This window comes from Pteropus alecto, unplaced genomic scaffold (assembly GCF_000325575.1).
Source record: "Pteropus alecto unplaced genomic scaffold, ASM32557v1 scaffold98, whole genome shotgun sequence".
Taxonomy (NCBI): domain Eukaryota; kingdom Metazoa; phylum Chordata; class Mammalia; order Chiroptera; family Pteropodidae; genus Pteropus; species Pteropus alecto.
The window spans coordinates 8685117-8700694 of record NW_006443570.1 but is presented as its reverse complement, the minus strand read 5'-3'; the positions used below and the strand labels follow the sequence as shown (position 1 = coordinate 8700694).

Genomic DNA, 15578 nt, shown 5'->3' with positions numbered 1-15578 from the left:
AGGCTGGTACATCCACATCACTAGTCTTAGAAGTTCTGTAATTTTTAAGCTAATCAGTAAATCTTTCAAAATGTCAATGTCAATGACAGGAGAAAAAGGAGACTGCAAAGAGATATATGTTTTAGTGTAATATAACTTATGCCACCAAACCCAAAAGAATGCTTCTTATCAGCTTCCTACATTCACTCATTGGAAAACCTTTCTTGGTCTACGTCCCATCACAGCTGTGAAAAAGATGAAGGGTTATTACAGGAAGAGAGCTGTTGAAGGAAAAGTTGAAAAGTAAGTTATATCTAGTTTCCTTAACTTATGTATCAATTTAGTAAAATATGTATAATGTCCTTCTCAATGGATGATCTCAAAGTAATTTGCAGATATTCATAAACGAATCTAAAACTTCTATCTCAAGCATGGACACACCTGGGGGAGAAAATTAATCCACAGAACTTTATATATGCCTCTGATATGTGCTCCCTCCTTTCACTTTCCTTACTTCTCCATGTTTACATCTAGCCCACTAGTCTTCCTCTTACCAACTAGTTATTAAGCATTGTGAAGTCTTTATTTATGATATATTTGCAGCCACTCCTTAATTTCCATTCTTATCCCAACATTACTGATACATGTTATCGGCTCACACAAAGGTACTTAAAAATTTCCAGATCAAACTCTCCTACCTACAAGATGCTTTTGAGCACATTACTCCTTTCACTAGTTGTATATACCTTTCCCCTTTTTACTTTATTCAATTTTCGTCCATTCTTCAAAATTTACTTCAGTTTTTACCGTCTCTAATCTTTGCAGACCACTTCTGCTTATAATTATTTTCCTCTCTTTTAATATTTTATATCTGTTGTTTGTAATTAATCACATGCTACTTAGTATTTCGTACTGCTATTTTGAACTGTCATCAAAATATTAAATATATTACTACCTAACTTTCTAAAGTCAAAAGGTACTAACTGCCCAAATTAGAACATGTTTCTGAGAATTAAAACCCCACCTAATATGAACAGGTGCGCCACTTAACATAAATATGAGATATAACTGAGTTGAGAAACAGTGAAAATGACTATTTTGTCTTTCACAGACTATAGTAATTGCCCTAAAGAACTTAATTAGCTAAGAAGCTTTCATAAGAAAGTTCTTATTATGAAAAGGTTTCAACTTAATGGAAATATTAATAGAACTATATATATTTCATGTAAATGATTATAATAACAATGATAAACCATGCTTAGAAAAACAACACATAATAAAAAGCAAATTATTTCATTAAACTCCCTTTATATATAAATTAAACAAATATCCTTTTATAGTATTTATCAAGCAAGTCAAGTAAGATTATATCAAAACCAAGTGAAATGAAGAACATATCAAGGTTGAAAAAAGACAATTATACTTTATTGAGTTTGACGATTTTGTTTCTTGGTTTTTCATTAAATAGATTTAAAAATTTAGAGATTTAAAAATTATGCATACTAGTTTATATCTCCCTAAAAATTATATTTTTTCATAAGTTTATATAGTAGTACATGCTTTCAAGGACTATATAAACTTGAAGGTCCTTTCCAACTCCATCCATATCCCTGATTCTATGATTTAGGTGGTGACACTTCTTTGTAATGTGTGTAAAAATGATAGATATTTGAAATCCAAGAAACAAAGATTTTCTTTAGTTTGTATGAAAAAGCAAAATCCTAACTGTGCAAAGGAAGATTTGGTTAAGGTTTCTGGAGGAAAAGCAGGTCAATCAAATTATAATTAGCTCTAATTAACCCTCCCAAGAGCTGTCAGCTTCTTCACCTGCAGCTGCCTCATTCTCCAAAAGGTGCAAAATTGACTTCTGACTCTGAATATCAAGGAAAATCAAAGAAACTATTTTTTTCCCCAAAGAAAATATTTTCAATCTGTTTATAAACAGAATTCCCTACTCGAAGACAAGCATACATGTACAACTACCTGATAAATTTTACATGTGAGCCTATTCACAATATAAATATTAATTAGTTAAAACTCTGCTTTGATAATATATTTAACCCTGAACATGTATTTTCTGGTTTAGTGAAGGCTGACATAAAAGAAAAAACTATTTTCCTGCTTCTCTAATTCTGGTTACAAATGTACCAAAAGGGACCAATTCCCATATTAGAAATTTCTTCTCATAATCACAGTTAAAACTCTGTTCATCAAAACCTAATAGAGCTCAAAGGCTACTTTTTCACCTACGAAACATTTAGAAATCATCTGAAGTTTGGGGTTTAAGGGAGATCTCGCTTCAAAACAGAAATATATTCCTTCCAAATTAACCTTTAGAGGTTTAATCCAATCAGAATCCAAATCGTATCGAATTTTGTTTGTTTTGGAAAAACTTGACCAAGAGTTCTAAATTTGAATCTAGATATAATAAGATCTAAATAATAGATTCTTAAGTTGATTTGGAAGCAAATAATCAGTGAGAACTAGTAAGCGAATTTTTAAAAACAACAATAACAACGAGAAAGAAAAAAAAAGAAAAGAAAGAAAAGAAGGAAGGAAGACAAGAAAGAAAGAAGGGAGGAGGGACATGGCCCAAGGATTTAAGGCATTTAAATCTACACTTAAGGCATTTAAAGCTACTATAGTTGGTACCGGACAAAGAAGAGTTAGATAAAACATTGATCCACTCAATAAATATTTATTGACAAAATAATTAGAAAGATCAGATGCCCCAAACATACCGTAGATTGTATAAGAATTTAATCTATGATAATGGAGATACCATAAAACAGTAAGTGATTGCAAAAAACAAACTATTTGGAAAAAAAATTGTATAGACCTTCATCTCATACCGGTATCAAGCGAAATAATTTCAGACATTGGAGGAAAACTAGGTAAATATGTATCTGAAATCTAGCTAAGAACAAACTTTTAAAAAGTTTTTAAAAAGGAGAATTCACAAAGAAAAAGGTAGTTTAACAACACAAAAACACCTGTGTTTAAAAACTGAAAAAATTATAAAGGCAATATGCATACAGGTGAAAATATTTGTGACAGTTTTGGTAGAAATAGGGTTAATAACTACAGTGTAAAGAGATCTTATAAAATGATGTGGGGAAAAGGGGGAAACAGTCATTAATTAAGAATACAAGAGAAGTGAAGAAGAAAAAGCAGGAGTGGTAAGGCAATACAGATAACAAGGGGCACACGGTCAGGGATGGCAGAAAGTCGCTAGCAATCAGAGCAGGAAATCAGCTGCCTTCAATACTGAAGAATTGTGATGAAGTTCACAATTTAATTTGAAACCCATGGTCATAGACAATCTTTGGTAAGTAAATGGATGACAATGAATCAAAGTATAATAGTTTCAAATAGAGTGATTTATTTATGTAGGGTTAGGTGTGACTAGAAAAGTCTTGTTTTTCATTCTAAAATAGTTTGTGAATAAATCATTTAATACAATGTCATGAGTCCCATATTGAAGTAAGTACACCAAAGTGTTTCTCACATAGTAAACTGCCAAGATAAGAGTTTTATAGTATCAACTGCCTTATCACTACTTCCTCCTTGGGTAAAATTTACTAGTTTGTCAGCCAAATTAATATATTGCTCTAACACAGAGATGTTTAAATTACACCCTTGAAAGGTACTCTCTTAGCAACTTACTAATGGAATTTTAGAGATTTATATTTATTTGTTTTTAGTTAAATAAGAAAAATTACAGGGAGTAATGCCTACTTTGGAATACAAACATGCCTGTGACAACTCACCAGCTATAAGGCACCTATTCTGAAATGCTTTGTACAAAGTCATGGTTTCGCTCTATTTTTCATTTTTTTCTTACTAAATTGAGAGCTTCTTGTAGACGGTATGTCTAGCTTTCACAGTGCATCCATACAAAATAAGCATTAAATAACTGATGAAGGAATGCTGAATGTAGTCCCTGAACAGCCAGAAAATAAGTGGCTCATGGTATGCAATCCGCAACCCTAACATCAGTTCTAACTAAGCCAACCAACTACAGAAAATACTGTAATCAAATGAACTACAAGATTTCTGTGAAGAATAAGATCACTTGCCTTCCAAAATCCTCCAACACTAAAAATTCTGTGATTCTAATTATTCTAACACAATTACCTAAGTTCAGTAGTATGAATAGGATAATAAAATTTCTCTCAGCCTTCTTAAAATGCTAAAGACTTTTCTATATTAAAAAGAAGCAACTACTTGGGAATGGGGATTCTGAAATAGATGTTCGTGTTTGTCAGTGCTTGCTTAGAATGCTACATTCACCTCCACTCAGTCACTAGATGTGGCGAGTGTCTGTGCAAGCGGGCATGCCAACTGGCTGTCCGCGTGTTCCTTTCCTAAGCAAACTGTCTTTTACTTAGGCAGTGTCTTGGGCAACGTCTAATGTTAAAGAATGCACTGATCATTTTTTGATTCACACAAAAAGAATTAATGTGGAAAAATAAGCCCAACCAAGCTTGCTTAAATAGGTTTTTCCACTCAGATTGCTGTCTAGCATTATAAGAGCTTTATAATTTCTTTTCTCAAAGAGGCTTTTTTTTTTCCTTTTTAAAAATAATTTGAAGATTATTGCAGATTAAATACAGTTGCAAGAAATAACAGAGAGGTTCTTCTCTGTACTCCGCTCAGTCTCCTCCAATGGTTAAATCTTGCATTACTATAGTAGACTATCACAACCAGGAAACTTCATTGATACAATCCGCCAACTTTAATCATATTTCACCAGTTTTATATGCACTCAGCAGTAAAAAAGAACAACCTATGGATATATGCAACAGCCTGGATGGGTCCCAAGAAAATTATGTCAAGTGAAAAAAGCCAATCTCCAAAAGTGACATGCTATATGATAACATTTATACACCATTCTTGAAAAGACAAAATTATAGAGATAGAAAACAGATTAGTGGTTGCCAGGTGTTAAGGAAGGAGTAGGGGGTTGGTAGAAGGAAGAGGCTGTGGCTATAAAAGAATATCATGAGGGATCTTTGTAAAGACAGTTTTTAATAGAAAATAAAAGTTGATATTGTGAAGTCACAGGTAATCATCTGAAACACTTTACTATAGCACCCTTTTAGAACAGAAAAGACAGATAAATCAAATAGATGTATTTTTCTTCTTTTTGCCTCTAAAAATTAGATTGGAATCTTAGAATATTTACTGGTGCTATACTGAAATATTATAGAGTTTGGACTGCTAAAGACAAATAAAAGGGGCATGGGAACTCATATCAATTCTAAAAACTAGAGACTTTACTATATCTTTAATAAATGCACAAAGAAAAACAAGCTCTGAAGGTGTAAAAATGTGAGTACTTCTTTAGTAATCATATATTGTTGTTCCTTTTAGAGAGAGTATATTTCTACTGTCCTTAAAGTTTCCTTTATTGTTTAATCCAGAAGCCAAGACGGCTCACATGCCAGGTGCATCAGCTGTAACTAAGTCCATGTTCAACCGCACCAGACTACAGAGAATCGTGTGCTAATTTGACCTTACATTTCTGCCTCAAGACTTCATGCCTTCCTCAAGCATTCAAACCAACCTTTGCACAGGTGAGGCCAAGTACAACTGGACTCATCTGAACCTAAAGAAATTGCCAAATAAACAGTTTCCCATGTTTCCTTAGGGCAAAGACTGGTTCAGACAAGCTAACTATTTCTGCTTTGGGCTGCTCACCAATTCATCGCTGCCTTAGGTCATAACACTATGCTGAAAGAAACTTTAAAAACAACTTAAGTGTGAGAGCAGGTTTTAGAAAGTTGTTGATCAAAGGAAGTTGTGAGAAGATGGCCCATGCCTGTTAAAAGTTGTTAGAACTTGAAGAAAAAATAATAAGTGTAATCTCATAGGAAATTGTGCTCATTATTTTAAACAGTAAAGTTGGATTATTCTCATCAAAAATACTTAGATTTTAGAGAACAGTACAGCCAATTTTTTAAAAGCAGTAAAGTATTCTGGTAGCCATACTCGGTTGAAAAAAGTAATGTACCTTATACCTCTGGTGAAAAAGGATCCCTTAATAACTTATTATTTCATTTTATATTTCTTTCTTTCCTCCTTCTCCCTCCCTTTTTCTTCTTCATTGCTTCCTTTTGGGTCACTACACTAAATAAAGGTAAATTAGTTTCCATAATTTAAAGTAGCTAATGTACTTTCAAAAAGGGAGATTATTCTGTTTTTAGGATTGGGCCACGGTCTCAAAATAATTCAATTAAAAGTTTATACGTTAATGAACAAAGGATATCAAATTGTGTTCTCTTCTCTTTTTGGAAGCAACTGCTAACCATCATTGTAAAATAAATTAAAAATCGATATAGTAGTGTTTAATAATTAGGATACCTATGTATTTAAAGGATTTATATGGTGTAATTATTAGTATTATACTACTTCATGTCAAGATCTTCAAAAAGATACCAAAAAAGAGGGAAGAAACTGCCAAATTTCATACAACTCAAGTTTTCAGTTTAAAAATTTTTTAAGAGAATTATATGCACTTACTCTCTACTTGTAACTTTTAAAGACTCTTTTGCTAATTGTAAAAAAGATATTAATCCTTGAGAAAATGGAAAGGTAGTTATTTTCACTAAAGGATTGGAACACTCATTAACAGTAAGTCCATAACACTGAAATAATGACATTGTACATACACCGAAGAAGCTGATGGTATGCATGCTCAATATGCTAACAAAAAAAGGAGAGCATTAGGGTTGATTTTGGGTAGTATATTTTTTATGTCAAGTGTGTGTTTCTGAAATGAATAGTTATATTAGTATGCATGCACGTGGGTTTGTAAACACAGATATATGTATATATATTTTTTAAAATTATTTTTGTTAAAATTAGAAAATATACATTAAACAATACCATGAATTAAAACATTTTTACTTTCAGTTGCATTTCTCCTATTTTATTAATTACATCATTACAGCCTCTCAATCACCCAATTACAAAGCTTCCAGTGCTCTGTGATTATTACTGCACATTCAATCACTGTTAAGTCTGGTTGACTTTATCCTCATATTATCTTTCACACTGACTCTTTGGTATATTTGGTATAATTCCATTGCCACTATTCTTTTAAATCCTCCATTGCCTATTATTTGGACAAGTGTTTCTCAAATGTTAAAGTGCATATAAATCATCCAAGGACTTGTTAAATACAGATTCTGATTCAGTATGTCTGGGCAAGACCTGAGAATCTGCATTCCTAACTAAGTGTTGCTGACACTGCTAGTCCTAAACCACTCTTTGAATAGCAAGGAAGTAGAGTTCTAGGTCTGCATTGTCCAATGTGGTAGCCACTAGCTCTATGTGGCTATTGAGTGCTTAGAATATTGCTAGTCGACTAAAAAATTAAGGTTTTAATTTTAATTTTAATTAGTTTGCATTCAAATTAAAAAAAAAACATTAGAAGTATAAAATATTTTTCCATCACACACAACTTTATTGTTTTGGTATAATTAGATTTCACTTTTATCACTGTATCATTTAAGATATTATTGTTGAATTGTCATGTCTGTGTCAGGCATGTGGGCATCTGAGTACACATAAACATAACTGGTCTGGTTACTGTTAGTGAATTAATTTTAAAAAATCTTACAATTTTCTACCATAAATAAGTACATAGATTTTAATCACTGATAGTGTTACATAAATTAGCCACAAAACTTAAACATTTTTGAAGAATGCTTAGCTAATATTGATAAATTTAGAATTGTTTTCAATATATGCAGTACTCCTTTGATGTTAATAATGTTGAGTTGAAAAGATGTGGTTTTGAAATGATTTTGCCTCACTCTTCTAAAAACATGAAAGTTTTGTTAATATGGATGTAAATATAAAAAGAAAAAGATCTTTGGCATTCATTTCAGTTACTGGAAACTTTTAAACTATATTTAGAACATCCGTGCATATGAATTTACCTTTTCAACAGGAAATGCTGTTAAATCTAAACACAGATCCAGTATTTCCAGTGGAAATTTAGTGTATAAATTAATGTGCTGTAAGTATAAAATAATACTGACTTCAAAGATATAGTATAAAAAATATAAAACTATCTCATTAATTTTTAATATTATTGCATGTCAAAATGATATTTTAAATACATTAGATTAAAACAAAATATATTTTAAAAAATTTTACCTGTTTCTTTTTACTCTTTCTAAAATGTGGTTACTAGAGTATTAACAATAGATAGGTGGCTTTCCTTATATTTCTCATTGGACAGTGCTGGTCTAAACTATTACGAAAGCTTCTTTTCTCTTCTTCAGATACTTCTCAAACTGCTGTTAATTAATCTTTTTAAAGCATAGATACTCTTCATTTTACCCTTCAAGCACTCATCAAATATTTACTGAGTAACTACTTTGTATCAGTTATCGTTCTAAGACAAGTCAGAGAACAAATCAAAGATAGCTGAAGCTCACCCCCTAGTTGGGGGATATACATAAAGGGCAAAAACATAACTACTATATAATATGTAAGGAAGCAATCAATAATACAAAAACCTCACACAGCGAGAGTTGGAGTGTTAGTGGGTGTTGATACAGAGAGGTCAGAGGGGCTGGAGCATTACTAGGGAAGGAGACAAAGAAGAGTGGTAAGAGATGAAGTTATTGCTGTAATAGGAGAGTGGGGCTGGAGCATAGTATGGCAGATCAAGCTGGCTTTCATAGGCTTTGACCTGTACTTGTAGGCGTCTACTTTTAAGATTTTGGGTTTTACTCTGAGTGAGATGGAAAGTCCTGGAAAGTTCTATGTTCTAAAAGGATATTTCTGGCTGCTGTATTCAGATTAGACTTTGGGGTAAAAGCAACGTGATCTAGTCGGAAGCTGTAATTGAAACACAGGCAGGAGATGATGACGGCTACACTAGTGATAGAAGGGGTGAGAAGTGGTAAGATTCTGCAATTTTTCAAAAGCAGGGCCAAGTTAGACGAGAAGTGTGAAGGAAAGAAAGGGATCAGATTATATATGGAGTAAGTTAATAATTTTTCGTCCCTTGTCAAGTATCTTCAATAGCTGTCCACTCTCGAAAACCTTACGTTGATATCCAAGCACCTATACGCTTTGCTCCAACATACCCCGCCATTTGTCATTTACTAACACTGTCATATGTCCAAGATTTCCTGGTATTCCTGGACCTTTAATAATGATGACAAAAGAATACGAATAAAAACTACTATTTTTAGGAACCTACTATATTTCTGAGTTTCAGGCTCTTAAACTCTCAAGTTCTACAAACAAATTACAAGACCGATACCACATTTCTGAGAAAAAGAAACAAACATATTAACAAATAATAGTAAAGTCAGCAACAAAGAAAGCCTATTTTGACTCTAAAGACAAGACTTTTCCTTTCATACAATGATTTTTATGCTGTATCTTTGCCTGGAATGCTCTCCCCTTTCTATGCCTGGTCCAGTCCATGTGTCACATTCTCTATAAAAGTATCCTTATCCCTCAGCCAAAATTAGATTTTCTTCTCCTAAAGCAAATGGTCAAAACGAATAATTTCTTCCTCTTTCTCAGTATTAATATTTCTTCTTCTATTATTTATAATAATGATCATAATAGTTAATATCTGTTGAGTGCTTACTATGAGTCATAAACATTTATAATATTCATATGACCTTAATACTTCTTATACTCTTGTGATAGATTATATTATTAAACTCATTTTATAGGTGAGGAGACTGAGGCTTAGAGAGGTGAATTCGTTTGCCCAAGGTCCAAAGCAAGCAAGAGGGAGGGTCAGGGTATAAACCCACATGGTCTAACCGAAAGCTCATTATTTACTATGCTACTCCTTATGCCAAGTCACCTTTCATCATATAAGATTCTTCCTCCTGTTTTCTGTTTGCTTTTGTTTGTTTGTTTGTTTGTTTTTACCTATGTCCCATCTTTTCCAACTGAATTGTATTAAGTTCTGATACAGATTAGTCTTAGATTATTTATTCATGCAGACTTGACCTTCCTTAAAAACAGAAACTAATCCAAAGAAATAAATACAGGAGGGCCTCCTGTGGAAAAAGTAGGTATTGCTTGAAAAAGAAAACAAAACGGCCATTTGTCCTTATATTTGTATCTTAATCAGCCTGTAACGTAATTAATATTTTTATCAAGTATGCATAATATTTTAAAGCACTTAGTTCCAAACATTTAGGAGAAAATAAAATTTTCATTGATTGTAGAAAAAAACCTACCCTCTAATTTAACATGCTAAAATTAACAAAGGGTTATAAATGTCCACTTTCAGGAGGCAAAGAAACTAAAATGTCAAAAGGCCTAGTCCTACAAACTGTTGAAGGTATTGAAGATACAGAATTAAAAAAACTAAAAAGGCACATCAACCAAAGTATTTAAAAATACTTAATAAAATGGGGTCTGAAAATTGGTCAAAAAATAGTGGGCTTTTAAAAAATTTTATTTGAAAATAATTTCAAATATACAGAATAGTTGCAAGAATAGGAACAGCACAAAGAATATCCTCATACTCTTCACCTACACTTACCTAACTCACCAGATTCAACCTTTGCCAATGTATTCATGAGTGAGAAATAAAGTATTCTTGTAAGCCACTGATACTTAAAGACCGTTGTTGCTGAGATTTTGCATATTCTCAATCTCTCTTATATATATACAAAAGTGCGCGCACACACAGGCACACACACATATACATACACATGCACACACATGTATATGTTTTACATACACTACACATAAATAAACATACACATCTAAATCTTTTCTTAACCATGTGATGTAAGTTACATACGTCATGATGGCTCTTTACCCCTAAAAACTTCAGTATTTCCTAAGTGTGATATTCTCTTACATACCATACTCCAGTTACCAAATTTAGGAAATTTGATGTTGATTCAATACTTTTATCTAATATACTATTGTATTCCAATTTTGTCTACTGACCCAGTAGTATCCTTTATAGCATCTTCCCCATTCCAGTGCAGAATCCAGTCTGGGATGTAGTACTGTATTTAGTCTTCATAGCTGTTTAGCCTCTTTTAAATCTGGAACCTTTTATCACCTTTCTTTTTCTTCTATTTTTTTCACAGTGTTGACATTTCTGAAGAATATGACTCCTTCTCACACACATACACGTCTTTAAAAAAAAAATTGTCCCTCATTTTAGGTTTGTCTGGTTTCCTCATGGCCAGATTCAGGTGATACATTCTCAGCCATAATATTACCAGGTGATGTTTTGTCCTTTCCAGGATATCACGTTTAGAGTCACACATGTCCATCTGCTATCATTTTTTAGCACCAATGACAGAGTTGTCTGATTTCACTACTATGTAATTACTATTTTTCCTCTTGCAATTAAAAAGCAGTTTCTAGAGAGCTATTTTAAAAATCATGTTATTATGTAAATATTCTGCTCTTCATCAAAATTTTCCCCTAGATTTAGCACTTGATGATTCCAATCTGATCCAGTCTTTATGAAAACAGATGCAATATGCTGATTTCCCAAATCTGGCAGCCACTCTAGTTACCAGTCAGCACTCAACAGTCTGTAACAAGCAAGAGTCCTCCTTTCTTCTAATTAATCTATTTACTAATGGTACAGACTCATGAATTACTTATTTTTCAAAGGTTTGTAATTCATTACTGTATTTAATTATTTTGATGCTCAAGTACTTCCAGGTTTGGCCAGTGGGAGCCCCTTCGAGCTGGTTTCTTGTGACATGCTCCCATCATTTTGAGCACTTCCTTACTTTCTGGTATAACAGGTTCCAGAATCATTTTGTATTTATCCTCCCCAGCCCTGAAATCAGTCATTTTGCTAAGAAACCTAGATTCCTTTTAGTGGGGAATGGTATCTCCACACTTAGCTATACTGTTGGGGTGTCTGCTTCTTGGCTCTTTCAGTTGACAGAGCCAGACATACACGCACACACACACGCACACACACAAATGTCTACACACATACATACATATATGCACATTCATATGCATAAACATACATATTTTAGAAATGATGCATTCTCAATGACACCTCCAATTCTAGTCCATCCCACAATGTTCTTTCTTGACTTCCTTCATTCTGTTTTCTATGTCTTTGCTTCTTCATTGAGATTCTGGCCCTCAACCATAACCAACATATTTACCGAGACCTATAATATATCTTACAATTATTTCAGAATTGCTTTGCTCATATCCCTAAAACAACAACAAAACAACAAAACACACTAAAAAAGGTTCAGGATTTGTTTGCAATTCTTTTCCAACTGACCCCTAACCTGTTAAACAATGAACACAAACACTGTGCTCGTAAGTTACTTGAATTCGTTCTTTCATTTACCATTAGCATGTTATGGTATTCATTTGAAATACAAATGGATTAATTGATTTCAGTTTGCTTATACTTTTAAGTTCAGTTTTCCTTTCCTATTTTTATTGATTTTTAATATAGTTTTTCAATATGTAGAATACTGATATGCACCCAAAGGTTAAAAAAAAACAAAACATAAAAAGGTGTTCTCAAGGAGGTGGCTGTCACTCCCTCCTGTATCTTCTCCACCCTGGGTCTATCCATGTTGTAGATAATAGATTTCATTGTTGTATAGTTTATCCTTCGTTTGATTTCTTTTGTAAAAATAAAACGATATATATTTTTTAATTTCTCTTATTTATAAAAGATAGCATACTATATATATATATATACTCTTTTTACTTTGCCTTTTTAACTTGATAATATTTCCTGGCTGTAACTCCCTATCATTTAAGAGAGATCTTCCTTATTCTTCCCTGAAGTGGAACAGTACTCCATTGTATGTATATACTATAGTTTATTCAATCAATTGCCTATTCTTAGAGATGAAGGTAATTTCTAATATTTTCTAATTATAAGTAATACTGTAATAAATACTGTACATATGTATTTTAATATTATTGGAGGAATAACTTCAGGGTAAATTTCTAGAAGTGAGATTGCTAAGTAGATGGATAAATGCATTTGTAGAAATGCCAAATTTTCCTTCATAGGGATGTACCATTTTGCATTAACAATAGCAATGTATGAGAATGCCTGTTTTGAAACAGCAAAAGTGCAATACCAAGCTTTTAAATTTTTGCTAATCTGATGTACTGGCATTTTTTTTTTTTAAATAGCTTTGTTGTGGTAGAATTTACATATAGTAAAATTTACTAAATTTAGGTATATAGTTTGATAATTTTGCTTAACTCAAGGTCACAAAAGTTTCTTCTAGTATTTAATAGTTTTAGTTCTTACGTTTAGATCTACAATCCATTCAGAGTTAGTTTTTGAGTATGATATGCGGTAGGGGTTGAAATTCATTTTTTTTCTCACATAAATAGTCCCTTGTTCTAGCATGATGTAATGTAACAAGCACCTTTCCCCCACTGAAGTGTCTGTGAACTTTTTTCAAATATCAGGTAACCATAGTGTGAGTCAATTTCCACTGGTATCAGATCGCTGTTAGCTCCAGGTTACTGTTTGTATTTACAGATGCAATTGAGTTTTGCATATTAATTTTGTATCTTGCTAGCTTGTGAATTTTTCATTGAGTTAGTTTTATCATTGACTCCCTAGGGGTCTCTGAACTACTATTATGTCACTGGCAAACAGTTTTCTTTTTCTTTTCTAATTCATATGCCTCTAGTTGTTTTTCTAGTCTAATTCCATTTTCTTTTTTTGTGCTATTTTTGTCAGGTTTAGACATCAAATGTTATACCTGCTTCAAGAAAAAGATTTTAGAAATTTTCTTTCACTTTTTTATACTCTAAACTCATTTATGTAGTTTGAGGATTGATTGCCAAAGGTTTGGCAATTAAATTAATCTGTGAAACTATCTGGCCTGGTCCTTTTCTGCAGGGTTAATTTCTCAATAACTTCATTTATTTTATGGAAATAGGTCTGTTGAGCTTTCTATCTCTACTGACGTCAGTTTTGATAAACTGTATTTCCCTAAGAAAACCTTTTCTTTTAATAGGTGAGTTAATCCCATTCATGTTAATTAGGATGACTATTATGTTCAGTCTCAATTCTGTCACATTGCCTTTGTTGAAATTATTGTCTTCATTGTAATTACTGAATTTCTTTACTTCATAGTGCCTTTGGCTTTTTAAAAAATATTTTTGTACTTAGGAAGATCTCTATTTTCATTCTATAGGTTCTCTCTGTATTATGACTTTTCTAGTGCCTGAAACTATTTTTACCCAATTTTTTACTATTTGATGTCAGTTTTATATAACATTCGTTGACTATTACCCTTTACATATACACAGAATGATCATATTCTATTTTCCCCCTTTTTCCCCTTATCCTCTCATTTTTATAATAAATTGCATCTTTTGTTTTTTGCCAGACATGTAACATTTACACGTTTTTACCCATGAACTCACTCTCATTTTAGCCTAAGTTATAAAATAATATATACAAAATGCTTACTGTTTGGAAACTCTTGACAAAATTATTCCAGTCATTTTTTGGTCAGATGAAACTCATCGTCTCCTGGAGTCCTCAGGAATACTACAGTATTCCAAACGGGATTTCTATGGCCTTGATATCTGAATGTCAGTTTGGCTATATACAATATTCTTGGCTTACACTTTCTTTCCTTCAGCTTCTTGAAAATGTTGTTCAACTATTACCTTATACTTTATGTGTTGTGTTGAGAAAGCTGGTATTTGTAAGTTAATAGCTCTCTTTACCTGGAGGCACTGTGCGTTTTTTCCCTACCTTTAAATTCTAATTTTTTTTTAGATATGTCCTAGAGTTGATCTTTCCAGATCAAATTTCTCCAGTACACGATAATAGATTCAGGTCTTCTTTTATGTCTGAAAAGTTTTCTTGGATTACAGTTCTAAACATAAGTGCTGTTCAGTTGTTTTGATTTACTTCTTTATTTCTTTATGTCATTCTCACCTTCCTGATTATTTTTCTGGTTTTCTTCAGTGTCTTTTCATTTGAATATATTCTTCCTTGGGCAACTTGTAATTTAGTTTTCATTTCTGATATCATTTTGCTTTTCCTTTTTTCCTTTCCTAAGTTTTATTGACTCTCATTTCATTTCTTCCTGGTGTTTTGGTCAATTTCTAGTCTAATTTTTAAATATCTGGTTTGAGGTTTTTTTTTTTCTTAATGCCAGTACTTATTTGAGGATATTTAACTGAGTTTGGAGTATTGTGTTGCAGTTTTTGTCAACTTTGTGGTTGAACTGTTTTGAAGAGTTTTCATCAGGAAGAAAGCTTAGTTCACACTGTCTGATTTTTACAGCTGTTTTGTAATGATGGGGACTGTTTTTTCCCCTATTCTTTTTTTCTTTAATATAGAAAGCGTTCTTAATTCAATAGCACCCTCTTCAGTGCCATTTCTTTTATGGACAATGTTGTTGAGGATTGTGGTGGGGGGTAAGTGGAGTTTTGGTAAGTCTTGTTTCCCTTTCATTTCTGACAGATCCTTAATTTTTCCTCTCTTGTGTCTTTCTCTCTCTTCATTTGCTAGTCTCCAACAGATACTGCCCCTTCTCTACTTGATTCTCTCCTAGAAGCAGTGACTCTCGAGGCTGCCATTTCTGGCTGCACACACT

General features: G+C 32.6%; 1 protein-coding gene across 8 annotated transcripts in view; it reads right to left on the bottom strand.

Moving 5' to 3' along the window:
- Positions 1–15578, bottom strand: part of STXBP4 (syntaxin binding protein 4) — a 221613-nt gene that overhangs the window by 158153 nt on the left and 47882 nt on the right. The window lies entirely within an intron of this gene.